This window comes from Rousettus aegyptiacus, unplaced genomic scaffold (assembly GCF_014176215.1).
Source record: "Rousettus aegyptiacus isolate mRouAeg1 unplaced genomic scaffold, mRouAeg1.p scaffold_m13_p_1, whole genome shotgun sequence".
Lineage (NCBI taxonomy): Eukaryota > Metazoa > Chordata > Mammalia > Chiroptera > Pteropodidae > Rousettus > Rousettus aegyptiacus.
The window spans coordinates 98849896-98860402 of record NW_023416284.1 but is presented as its reverse complement, the minus strand read 5'-3'; the positions used below and the strand labels follow the sequence as shown (position 1 = coordinate 98860402).

The following is a 10507-nucleotide window of genomic DNA, read 5'->3' as shown; positions in this document are numbered from 1 at the left end:
GCACTGGAGCTTAGGGGGGGCCTTCGCTCAGTTACCCCGGGCGTGGGGGCGTGGCCTGCGGGCGGGGGGCCGCACCAGGAGGAGTCCCGGCCCAAACCTTAGCTGAGCAGAGCATCGCATCCAGCCCCCACCTTGTCTCCCCGCCCCCTCTTCCCCACTTCCTGCGCAGCTTTAAACTCTCGATCCGCGGCTCTGCTGGGACTTTGTAAACATGCGGCGCCTGCGGGGGTGGAGACGAGTTCTGTTAGGGCGCCTGGGGGAGTGGTGCACGTCCCTCCCCAGGGCTAGAGGTTGCGAACTTCCACCTCCCCAAAGACAGGAGCCTGAGGCGGCGGGAGAGAGTGTCTACGGCTACAGTCGGTGCTGCGGGGGGCTCACCTGCCACGGAGGTAGGCTTGACGGCTGGAGAAGCCAAGATAACAGGGTGTCTACATCTCCCCCCTTCTGTGGGGCCTCCAAACCCAAGCCGGACGCCCGGGGTAGGGGGTCGGAGGTGGATGAGTTGAGGAGGTCACCGCGTTCTCATCACCTCTTAGTTGTCTCCCAGAGCTTGGTTCACTTTCTCTCTCAGTGTTTTGCACGTAGTTGAAAGGCAGGGAAGCCCCACCAAAACCCTAGGCTCTATATTCGCACAGCCCCCTCCAAGCTGACCTGGAAGCCCAGTAGTCTTGTCGTTGTTCTTCATACCTGAGAGAGAGAGAGGTGGGAGGTGAGTAGGAGGGCAGAACCAGTTGGGCAGGGACCGTTCAGGTTCTGCCAGCCAGGACCAAGGGAGGAGGCCAGAGGACAGGACTGGAAGGAAGGAACCCCTTAGTGTTTGTCATTTTGGCGTCTGATGAGTAACAAGTGATGTTCGTAGCCTTTTCTGTGTCTTTTAATATATCAACAAGAGGAATAACTGAAGAAAGTGGTTGCTGTTACCAAGGGAGCATTAATGTATTCATTTGCAAACACTGATTGAGCACCTCTGTATGAGATTGTATAGGATGCTGAGGGTGCAATGATGTTATTCACCCCACAGCTAGTGCGGGGTCAGGAACAACAGAGATAAGGCAGAAGGCTTGAGTGGCTGGGAAGGCTTCAGAGAGGACCTTTGAATTGGGTTCTAAATGATGAGTAGTCATTCACCGGGCAGAGAGTGGTGAGGAGTTTTTGTGGGGCACTTATTCATCACACAGAGCTGTACTGAAGCCTGACTGCGTGGTGTTGTGCATTGAGATGCCATGGGGACCCAGATGCAGTTCCTATTATCTTTAACCCCCTGTCTAGGAATGAAGATGATGGATTCAGGGAAAGGCAAGTTTCTGGGCTAGTCCCCAAGAACCCAGAAATTCCCAGCTAGGTCCAGCTGAGGATGATGTGACAGCCCACACAATTTTGGGTTACCCACTGCCCATCCCTGTACTCTAGGAGTGTTTCCTTTAACAAATCCTTGCTCTATGTCCCCCACTGCAGTTCGCTTTGGTATTAGACATCAGTGAAGAGAAACTGCTTTCCCATTGGTTTTCTGCAGATTTCTTCTGCTTTTATAATTCTCTTAAGGCTCCTTTGAGAGATGACTGAACAATTTATATATTCATTCAACACCTGTCTGTTGTGGCCATACTCTGCACAGGCTAGATATTGAGAACATAATGGTAAACACGTCAGAACTTATACTTCCCTGGAATTTAGAATCAGAAGCATCTCTGAGAATTACAGCAGAATCCCTGTCGATGACCAGTCCTTGAGACCATGACCTCTACGGTCCCAAATGCCTTCTCTTCCCTGTTTTCTTCTCACCAGCGTTCAGAATACTAGCTAATGCTTAGCACTGTCGGGTACTCTTCTAAACATTTTAGGTGTAATGTCTCATTTAATCCTCCAAACAGCCCTATGAGGTGAGCACTAAGATTATCTCCATTTCATAAATGAGGAAGCTCAACCAGAGAGAATTAATATTCCTAAAGAGGGCACCAGAAATGGCAGAGCTGGGATTTAAATCCAGGTCACTTGACTTGGGGGGCCCTGTTCTTACTGCTAGGCAAGCCAGTCTCCTTGACTGACCAATAGAATGTGCACTGAACCAGGGGCTTAGGAATTTCCAAAAGGAACTCCATGGTCCTGTATCTTGGGTGATTCAGAAGAGACTAATCTGTTATCCCAACGTGGTTGCTGGTGCTGTTTACAGGGAGCCCCAGCAGGCCTGGAGTAGGATTGGGGCAATAGCACAGAGGTGGTATCCTCTGCTAATGGCCGTGTGTGTGTGTCTGTGTCTGTCCTAAGCCTTCATCACCAAGAGGAACAAACCAATGTTTGATGTAAGAAAGAATTCAACATAGATGTGATGTGTCAGAAGCTGGGAAGGTGGGAAACAGAGCATCTCTTTAGTTGGAATCTTTAAGAATAGCAAAGACCCTCACATTCTAGATTCCAAGAGGAGCAGTCCAACTCGATAGCTAAGTAATGGAGATAGTCAAGGATTGGGAACAATCTTAAGGTGCTGTCCTCTCTTCCTCACAGCTGCTGGATCCCAAAGCTGCATCTGTGGATCTGACCCTATCCCTTCAAGGCTGGGACAATGCCCATGATGCAAACCAGGCCACAGGGCCGAGGTTCCATGGGTTCTAGCCATTTTCTCATCACCTTTCTGATACTCTAGGTTTCTCACAGGAGCCCTCTACACAGATCTGGGGAGGCCCTGAGGCCATCCCTCTCTGCCTGCAGTCAAACCAATCCCCCAGCATCTGTTTTTGAGAGAGGGGTGTGTATTGGGGGGGATGGGTGTTGATGCTGGGACTGGAGGGTAGCAGGTGGCCACAACAAGGTAACAGGCAAGCAGGATGTGACCATTCAAAACTATACAGGCTTCCAGGCTGCTCCTCTGCAACACACACCCCCCTTCCTCCGTTATCATAGGTGGGGTGCAGTGGAACCTTCAATGTGCAGTGCCCTCTGCCCCAGGCGCTCTTCTTGCTGGGGAGAACAGGTTGTACTCTTGAGAAACCACAAGAGGAAGTTTAGGGAGGGCTGGGGTGGGGAAAGTTCTGGGGCCCCTGCCAAGTTTCCCTTTCATTGCTGAGGGTAGATGTGTTTATTTTGGTGTGTTTCTTTTGCCCTCAAAGGCATTTAAATTTTAAACCCTCTGAGTTTTAAAGAGCTGTTGAGGGCGTCCCATTACAGCAAGAGGGTGCTGCCAGAGATACCCTTGGAAAAAAGATTGGAACAAGGAACCCACTTTTTGGATTTTTACCTGGGATTCATGCTGGTTTGGAAAGGCTGACTCACTCCAGAAAGTCTCTTTTTCTCCTCTCTGCCCTTTCACCTTGCTCTTCCCAAAAGCACTCCTTATCGCCCTACATTCCTCAGAGGAATGTGGTCATAAGGGCCAGTTAGGAGCTGAATGATGTTGCCAGGAGCTGTCCTAAATGTTTTACCTTCCTTATTTAATGTTCACTGTAACTTCTCGCAGTAAATACCTCTATCTCCAATTTACAGGTGAAGAAACCGCCTCAGAAGGGCTAGGAGACTTGTCAGAAGTCACACAGCTAATAAGTAGCAGAGCTCAGATATGAACACTGGCCTTATCTTATGCCAAAGCCTGTGCTCTTGTTGTCTAAATTAACCCTTAAATGGAGCATCAACTTTCCCAATAGCAGACCCTGAACAATAGGGAGGCTGAAATCCAAAGATGTATTAAAAATGATGCTGCTAGTGAGGGGTGGAAACATGGCTTGGGTGGGTATAGTATTGGAAAGGATTCCTTGGAAGTTATATTTAAAAAGAACAACAGAGTGAAAAAGAAAATACAGTGAATGAAAGGGTTCCTTGTTCCAAAAACTGGGTCTTATTCCGGTCCCATTTCCAGGGGTGTGTCTGGCAGCACCCTCCTGTTGTGATGGGGCAGGCCTCAACAGCTCTGGAAGGCTGAACCAAGTGGGAAGAAGATTTAGGAGGGCTATTAGAGCTATGTTCAAATATTTGAAAGGTTGTCTTTAGAAGCCCCCAAGTAGGGGGCACTGGTGGAGGCAAATTTCTAAGAAGCTTAAGAACTTTGTAACAAATAATTGCTTGATTCCTATCTGAGGAAGTTTGTTCCTTATATAGGGTAGTCTAGACTGCAGTGGTCCCCAACTTTTTTGGCACCAGGGATTGGTGCTCCCATGAGAATCTAATGCCTGATGATATGAAGAGGAGCTCAGGCCCTGGTGGTAGCACTGGGGAGCGGCTGCAAATTCTGATGCTTTGCTAGCCAGCAGGCCACTCACCTCCTGCTGTGTGGCCTGGTTCCTAACAGGCCATGGACCAGTACCGGTCAACAGTCCGGGGATAGGAGACTCCTGGTCTAGAATGCATGCTTAGGAGGGGCTTCTGCCACATAGAAGACCCCAGAGCCTCTTCTGCCTCTAAACCTGTGTGATTATTCACCTCTTTCTCACTTCTACTTCATCCCTTTGCTCCTCTGTGCTCCTTGGACCTTGGTGGTCCCCGTCTGTCCGCCAGGTGGGGCTGTTGCCCAGGTTGTCGCTCCATGGGCTGCTGGATTGGGTGAAGAAGGCCACCTGGTCCTTTAGCTGCCGTCTGGTTATGTGGGGCCTCTTCCCCAGCCCTTCCCCAGCTATCTACACACCAGGGCCCATAGAGCTGCTTTTAACCAAGCACAGCCCCCTAAAAATGCTTCTAAGGTCTCTTCTGGGCTCAGGCCAGACAACGCAGGACTCCGTTCCTGGGACAGGCTCCCTTCCTCAGGTCAGGGTTCCCTTTCCTCCCACCCTTTCTCTTTCCCCTCCCTGATCTTTCATTGCCGTTGAGGCAGAAATCCCATGTGTTGGGTACAGTGGTCAAGGCCAGCAGCCCCCGTGGGCATGGTAGGGTACCTAATGTAGCATGGCTTTTCATTCCCTTCAAAGGCACGACATGACACACATGTTTTCTCATTTAAGGGGCCTCAAAAGCCACAGCTCTCTGAAAACTATTTGCCCTCAGTGGCCTGACCAGTTCTCCCACCCTGGTTGAAATACCCCCAGGATAGCCACTCCTAAGGTGATAGAGCAGAGGACTGAGGCAGTATCTCAGGAAGGAGGGGAAGGAGAGGGGTTGTTTAGTGTTTGTTAGGCCAGATCTGCTTGCTGTCCTCTCAGACCCTTAGGGAAGACACAGGGCCAGGCAGGGCCAGAGCAGGCAGGGCCCAGCATGAGCCAGGACAGAGAGTGTAGTTACAAGCCCTGTGGCCAGAGGATACTGCAAAGGGCAGGCCCAGAGAAAGAGGCCATAACTGGTAAGGTTCCGAGCACTTAGTAACTCACGTGCTCTTCCCAACAACCTTAAGAGTCAGGACGCCCATGTTATAGATGAGCAAACCAAGGCACCGAGGGTTAAGCACCTTGTTTCCGTTCACACAACTGGTCAGTGGCTAAGCTCAAAGTCTGACTCAGCCGTTTTGCTGTAAAGTTTGTACACATAACCACTGATCTGTGCTTTCTCATGGAGTGGTCAAGAGAGCCTGTACTCAGTAAAGAAACCACCCCGGTTTGAGTCCTAGCTTGGCTCCTTCCTGGCTGTGTGAAACCGAGTTCCTCATCTGTAAACTGTTAGTAATATAGCCCCTACCTCACTGGGACATCGTGAGGATTAACAATGGCTAGTTTTTTTAAAATTATTTTTTATTTTTCAATTACAGTTGACATATAATATTATATTAGTTTTAGGTGTACAGCATAGTGATTACACATTTATATTACTTATGAAGTGGTCGCCCAGATAGGTCTAGTACCCATCTGATACCATACAGTGTTATTACAATATTATTGACTATATTCCCTATGCTGTACTTTACATCCCTGTGACTGTTTTTCTGTCCGGCAATTTGTACATCTTAATCTCTTCCCCTTTTTCATCCTTCTCTTCAATCCCCCTCCCATCTGGTATCCATCAGTTTGTTCCCTGTTTCTATGAGTTTGTATCTGTTTTGTTTGTTCATTTATTTTTTTAGACTCCACATGTAAGTGAAATCATATGGTATTTGTCTTTCTCTGGCTGACTTATTTCATTTAGCATAATGCCTTCTAGGTCTGTCCATGTTGTCGCTGGTGGCAAGATTTCATTGTTTTTACTGGCTGAACAATATTCCAACGGTGGCTAAAGTTCATTGCATGCTTACTCTGACAAATGTGAGCTTTTTGTGTCCTCATAGCAGCTCTACAAGGGCACTGATATTAAACCATTATAGACAGGGAAACTGAGGCTCATGAGATAACACACAAAGTCCTACCAAATGCCAAGCAGGTCATAAGTCCTTATAAGTGTCATCATATCATCATAACAATGTCATCATCATATTAATATCCTAGTCACTTCCCAGACTGAGCTCCTTGGGGTGGGCATGAGGGTTACCCAAAAACAAGAGCAGCTCTTTTTCCTTTTCTCACTGTCCCACCTATGATTTCCTTTCACCCTTTTCTCTGAAACAAAAATTGGCCCACAATTTCTGGCTTGTGGTCAGACAGTTGGACAGCATACTTGAAATTGGGGCTGTCCCAGAAACTCCCAGTTCTGGCCCCAGCTTTGTCTGCTCCAGCTCACCCTCCCTCCTGTTCTGTTCTCTTCCCTCCAGGCCGCTCCTTCTGCCCCCTTCCCTGGGGGCCCTGAGTTCTGGGAAGGGAAGCCCTAGCGGGGCCTCAGACAGATGCAGACCTTGGGCTCCAACTTGAGCTCCAGCTGGAGGTGTCAGAGGCTGTGGAAGGAGGAGAGGACTGGCCGGAGGAAGCGGGGGAGTTTGGGGCACAGAGGGCCCCCAGGCTGCTTGGCCCCATGGAGGCATCTGTCTGTTCTTCACAGACTCTTTCCTGAGCTCCGGCTTATTAAGCTCATTCTGCTGGGTACTCTGGTTGGAATCAGTTCTGAATAAGACCCAGGGGAGGGTTTATTCCTCTTTGGCAAGTGGATATCACAAGCTGTCTTTGGATTATAGAGATGAGGAATGCTGTTCCCTCCCAACACCAGGCCCCTAAGAGTCAAGGCTGCTTTTTCCTTTCCTCCCAGCTCCATTCCCTTTTCTCTAAGCAGTATCTGTTACAGAACCACAAACTTGGAGACTGTTCAGATGTGGAATCTATTTTCATCACAGTGGGAGAGGATCTTGGGGTTAAAAACTCTCAGATATACTGGGTGGCTGAGCATAGTCCAGATCCTCCCAGGCCCTCTTTTTCCCTTTCCCTCAGCTGGTGCCTGCTGCTGCTAGGGGAGGCCTCCATGTATTCTTGGAATTGACTTAACTTCCACCTCTAGGACCAGGCTGAGTTTTACTCTTAGGTCTCTTGGTCTCCAAGGAGACGGAGTCTTTCTCTTCCTGGGCCCAGCCTCTTGGGTTCTAACTCAAAACGCTCTTTACAGCCACTAAATGTGAGCTTGGTGCCTCCTGGGTGGCCCTTGGAAAGTCTTGTTTCTCTCCCTACTTCTTTCTTCCCTGCGTTTCCTCTGACATAGCTTCTGGGAGCCATTTTTGGTATTTCTTTGTAGAAATTGACTGTGTGGATTTCTCTGAACCCTCATTTCTTCCCCAGGCCCATGCCAGCAAAGGTGTTGGGGTTAATAACAGCGTATCTTTGTAGAACATGTCCATATGCCAGAGAGTGTTGTGAATGCCTATATGTACTATACACTATTTGTAAAAAAGTTTCTCATTTATTCCTCATAAGAGTCCTATGAGGTTTCCTTATTTTACAGATGGTGAACTGAGACACAAAGGTTAAGTAACTTGCCCCAGATCATACAGCTCGTCAATATTGAGAGCCTGGTGGTTGAAAGAACTCTGACCTGACTTTTTACGCACATTGTGTCTATGTATCTGTGCACATATGTGTGTGCCCACCCACCAGGGGAAGTGTGAGATGACACCAGGTTCCCCGTCAACACATTGTCCTGAATATAGCGTTGGGCTAGGAAGAGCAGGCTGGTAGGCCCTTAGCTGCCTCTGTGTGTGACAGTGTATTTGTGTGTGATATGTATGTCTGTATAGAGATGTGATAGTGTGGATATGAGTTCCCCAGGCACGTCCAGAACCTTCCCCATCCCTCAGTGCTCCTGGTTAGAGCTTTAGGGTTGTCCACTAAGCCAAGCAAGATGGAAGGGAAGGAGCAAGGATGTCCCAGCCCTACCCCAGCAGGTAGGTCAGGTGTTACACACGACCCAAGAAGCAGGAGTAGGTGGTGGTGATGTGAGCTTTGCTAGGTGGGGTTGGGCCCCTGACCTATCTGAGGAGCCTTGGATGAATCAGCCTGACCACAGCCGCCCCAGCTGTGGTGATGGTGAAAACAAGGTTTCCCTCCAGCTCCCCCTCCAATGCTTATTTTCCTTTCCTTTCTTCCCCATAGACTCAGGCTTTGGCAGGGCTGTGGCACCAGGGCAGTGGCTAAGGGCACACCTCTGGAGCTGGTGCTTAAGCTGGGTCCTAGTGGTAGAACTATAACCTTGACCTCTTAAGATACTCTACCCAGAAATGGACAGCAGCCCTGGCCCAGGGTGGATGCCACATACATTGTCCAGAGGATAGGCCTGCATAGGTCTAGGACTCCTGGACTGTATACCCACCTGGTAGATCCCTCCAACAGCAGCTATAGGTCTCAGAGGTCTCGTTCAAGCCTTTTGTAGTACAGCCACATTTATGCAGTGTTGGGTTCAAAGTCAGTGAAAAAACAAAACACATCAAAGTTACTGTTAAAGTCTCCTTAAACCGCTCATAAAGCACAGTATACATAGTTTGTGCATTCTCTCTAATCTCAAAGAATCTCCAGCATAGCCAGTTTTTATTGGAACAAATGGCCAAGTCTTTCGTTGAATGTTACGTTGAGCTCAGGGTAAAAGACCACGTTCTATAAACAATACATAGGTTTCTGTGGTCGGTTAGTGTCTTCTCCTATAGATATAATTGAATTTGTGGTAGTTAACTGTGTATGTTAGGAGTTCAGTGTGCACTCACTCATGGGTTCTTAGGGGCTCCCTGGGCCACAGGAAAGGTTTGAGTGACAGTGCGATGGGAATCTGGAGGAAAAAGCAGTTGCTTTTGGATGGATTAACCAGGAATTTCTTCTCAGAGGTGACATTTGAGAAAAACGTTGTGAATTTGATGAAAAATTCTATTCAGGAGCAATTTTAAATGGTGGTTGCTTTTGTATGTTTTCACTTTTCTGAAATCTGAGTTTTTTTTTTACCAAAAACCATATTATAGAAATAATCATTTTTCTATCCTTAATGCAATTATTAGGCCAACTTATTCTTTATATTATTATTGATTCTAAAATAATTAGTGGCTATTTCTACAATCCTATCTATGACAATAATTATTCTTTACATGACCACTTCTTGTTTTTTTAGTGGTTTATAAACGCCAGCAACACACAGGGGCAAGAAGGTAAGACATGCATAAAGGGAAAGAGTGGAGTGGGAGGGCGGTGTTTCAGAGACCCTGCTTAAACTGACGTGTTCGATCTAAGGCAGTAGTTATCCAACTTTCTGGTCTCAGGAACACTTTATGACCTTAAAATTTACTGAGGATCCCAAAGAGCTTTTGTTTTTGAAGGCTGTAGCTATCGACATTTAATTTCTATTAAAAAATTTTTAAATAGGAAATTTTCAAAATATGTTAATTCTTTTAAAGTAACAATAAGAAACTCATTTCATGTTAACATAGCATCATATTTTTCATAAAATAATAACTATATGTCCCAAAACAAAAAAAGAATTAGTGAGAAGTGAGGCCTTGTTTTACATTTTTGCAAATCTCTTTAATGCCTGACTTAATAGAAGACAGATGGATGATCAGATCTGCTTCTGCTTCAGTCTGCTGCAACATGTCATTTTAGTTGATGTTTACATAGAAAATCTGGCCTCAGAAAGATATGTAATTAAAAAGAGAACCTTGCTGATCATTCTAGAAGATAGCTGGCCTAATGGGACATAGAGCTGGAAAGAAATTTTTGGGCGATGGCAAAGAAGCTGAATTAACAGGATTGGATTTGGGGAGATTGGACTTAATTTAGTAGGTAATGAATGGGAAACCATTGAAGGCTTTTGAGAAAGGAAGTGACATGATCAGAACTGTTTTAAGATGAATTCTAGGGCAGTAGTAGAAAAATAGAATTGGCAAGGGAGTTTCTACAAACTATGAAAAGAATTGAAACTAGGGTGACGCCAGTAGATATGGAAACGAGGTGATCTGGCAAAATATTTTGAAGGTAGAAGCAACAGAATTTAGTAATTATTTGGTAGGAAGTTATAAAGAGTCATCTGCTCTGTGAAATTGCTTTTCCCTCCCTCTGTTAGGCACCATGCATACTTCTAAGATGAAGTATTTTACCATATGTTGTAGCTGGCTTTTTGCATGCCTTCTCTCTTATTAGGTGACAGTAGATGCTCAGTAAATGAATGAATGACGGTAATCAAGAATTATGACCCCAGAATATATCAGCCCGAGTAGCCTGTAGAATATTGGTGCCATTAACAGAAGTTTAAAGATCAGGAGGAAAAGATG

General features: G+C 46.7%; 1 protein-coding gene across 2 annotated transcripts in view; it reads left to right on the top strand.

The window, feature by feature from the left end:
* Positions 1-197: 197 nt before the first annotated feature.
* Positions 198-10507, top strand: part of CCND3 (cyclin D3) — a 72910-nt gene continuing 62600 nt past the window's right edge. The window contains exon 1 of one of the 2 annotated variants that reach the window (XM_016128537.2): positions 198-389. The gene's annotated coding sequence lies outside the window, so the exon portion shown is untranslated. The remainder of the gene's footprint in view (positions 390-10507) is intronic. The other variant, XM_016128539.2, reaches the window with a different exon arrangement.